The sequence below is a fragment of the Grammomys surdaster genome, unplaced genomic scaffold (genome assembly GCF_004785775.1).
Source record: "Grammomys surdaster isolate TR1022 unplaced genomic scaffold, NIH_TR_1.0 259, whole genome shotgun sequence".
Taxonomy (NCBI): Eukaryota; Metazoa; Chordata; class Mammalia; order Rodentia; family Muridae; genus Grammomys; species Grammomys surdaster.
The window spans coordinates 341626-344582 of record NW_021604700.1 but is presented as its reverse complement, the minus strand read 5'-3'; the positions used below and the strand labels follow the sequence as shown (position 1 = coordinate 344582).

The following is a 2957-nucleotide window of genomic DNA, read 5'->3' as shown; positions in this document are numbered from 1 at the left end:
AGAAGGCCACACCTACCCCAACAATGCTATACCTCCTAATAGTGCTACTCCCTAGGCCAAATGTATTCAAACCACCACAATTCTAAAGCAGGAACAAATCTGTAATAGACAGTTTCCTGTTCAGTGTGCTGGATTTGGGAACTTATGGGGGTGGTCAAGTGAGCAATTAGCTAGGCATATATTTTTATCAAATGAGTGGTAGCTAAAGCCCAGCAGAAAGAGAATTTGTTTCTTGAGCAGACATAAGTGCCATGGAGACCTTTGAAATTATGAGAAAGGATAAAAAGGGGCAGAACTCTGTGAAATATTACCATGGCAGGTACCATAGGAGTGAAGTACAGAAGAGTAAGGCAGTGGCAAAGTGCTCCATCATAAATGCTGTGTCCAATTTTCAAAGCTGAATGGTAAGAGGGTTGACTTTACTGTGAACTAACAAGGTAGAATGCTGTAGATTCAAAGATACTGAGAGTGGATTTGAGATTCTTGAGTTAGAACCAGAAGTCTGCAGTTATGTGTATCTGAGGTGGTCCACAATGAGCAGGAGGTGCGAAATTTGGTTCTGGGTCAATGCTGCCCACAGCTATTTAGTATCTTAGATCTGGACATCAGATCTGGGGATCCTGGGTGTTTTATTTTATTTTAAAAATTTCATTTTATGAATAAGAGTATTTTTGCCTGCATGCATGTATGTATACATGTGTGCCTGATTATGGAAGCCAGAGGAAGGCATTAAATCACGTAGAACTGAAATTAGAGATGATTGTGAGCACCACAGTTGTGGTGGATACTAAACCTGGCTCCTCTACAAAAGCAACAAGTGATTTTAGTTGCTGACCTATCTCTCCCACTCCAGCCCAGTGTTTCAGATAGGCTGCCACCAAAGTTGTCAAGTGCCCTGGGAGAAAATATTATGTTCATTTGAATGTTCTGCACTTACTATATCATCTGTCTTTCAGGAGTCTCTCAGTTATTAAAAAAAAAAACCTATTTTTAAAAAAATCATTGAAAAAATAGTTTAAAAGTTTATCATGGATTCTGCTCTTCTCATGCAAATAATATGAACAATCCCCAAAGGCTTGTCTTCATGGATGAAGAGAATTATAAATCAAACTATCATTTATTCAACATGCATTCTGTGCTGTATATGAAATAATTTCTATAATTTGCTTACCAAAACAACTTTATTGTGTAAATCCTTTATAGTTAAGTTTGCGCATGATATGAGATATCAGGAAATTATTCAATCTATCTACAAGCACACATTGAAAAATTGTGAAATCTGATTTTAACTGAGAAACTCCAAGTCTGAAGGTCTACGATACACTGACTTATAGTTGAAAGGAATGAAGATAGTGTTCTTTGGCTGCCTGTATCGAAGTGATTGTTATTGGCGATTTTTCTGAAAGTCATTTCAGTGGAGCAAGGATCAGACTCGGAGTGGAGTAAATTGCAAATGTTTTGGGCAAGTTACATATTCCTTGGTAGTGAGAATGAAGAAGTCATTTAGGTAAGTTATGGCAAAGAAGAGGTATGACAAGAATCAGGAAAGTATTTAAAATGTATCCAGGAAGATTTATGTTTGCTTATTTTTGAGAAAATATCTACTAAAAATGGGGGATGAAGGAACAGCATAGGTTTGAATGAGGAAGAAAGAACAGCAGTAGATAATACCATAGGTAAAATGGCCAAAGCAACCAGAGGAGTGTTCACATGTGGTTCTGAAGGATTGAGAGGTTCCCTTATCTGACTTGTCTTTACTCTCTGAGGTGGAGGGTAGGATTGCTGCCTGGGATTCAAGTGCAGTTAACTGAAAGAAGTGATCTCATTTCTAAAAAAACAGTTGTTTCCTGTAAAACAGGAAAGATAAAAGGTAGAGAGTTTCCTATGCATTCACTTAGCAGGTTTTTCATTGATTTGCTAGTAGTGGAAGGACTTGGAAAATAAAGACATTGAAAAAAACCATGGTTGATGTGGTGGGTTAGGAAATCTCAATGCAGTGTATAATGTAATTCATGATATACTTTAAAGCTGATTCTCTCTATTCAGCAGAATCTTCTAATACCATTTCTTTAGATAGACATACATACTAGTTCAAAGTAGGACTGACATTTTAGTACTATGTTCTTAACACACATTGCTTTCTTCATAAGCTCCACCCTGAAGAACTGTTGAATATACAGATCCTGCACTTTGGAGCACTTAATACTACTGATCACCTGATTAGTACATGTTTACAAAATTTCTGTTGTTCACAATGTCAAGGAATCAAGACCCAATAATTCTACAGTGTATGCAGTTATTAATACATGTTATTATTAGTGTGCATGTGAAAGACAAACAGAAACAGATAATGCTCTCTTCTTGCTGCCATTTAAAATGTAATGTCCTCACTTTGGCAGCATACATACTAAAGTCAGCCTGATAGAGAGAAGATTATTGTGGCCTCTGCACAAGGATGGCATGTAAATTCATGAAGTATTTCATAATTAAAAAAACAACACACTTATACTGAGAAAAAATAATATTTTCCAGATCTTTATAAGTGACAATCACTTATTAATGTGACTTGTACACCTGCTGGGCATGATACAACTTTTTAGACTTTAGCATTAAGTTAGCCATTGCTACCCACATGTCTTTTTCTGTGCTGACTGTGCAAGGAGATGTTTCTCCTCCAAAAGAAATAAACAATTTTGCCCTACAAAAACATCATGTGATTCACAGCAATGTTCTGGTATCTAATACTAAATCTATGAACTGTCTCTAGGTAGCATTTTGTGTGTTATCTTACATTGTTGTGTTATCTTAGCAACTTACAAGACCCTATATTTCCCCAGATTATCATTATTCATTTTTTTATTTTTATATTTGTACATTTCAATTAAAACAGCATTACAACAATTTCCTCTTTTGCCTCCCTTGATCCTTTCCCAAGTCCCATCCCTTTAGCCCCTGCC

General features: G+C 36.4%; 1 non-coding gene across 1 annotated transcript; it reads left to right on the top strand.

Moving 5' to 3' along the window:
* Positions 1-2383: 2383 nt before the first annotated feature.
* LOC114627875 lies at positions 2384-2490 on the top strand. The gene has a single exon (XR_003712412.1). It is a non-coding gene; the product is annotated as a U6 spliceosomal RNA (small nuclear RNA).
* Positions 2491-2957: the final 467 nt, after the last annotated feature.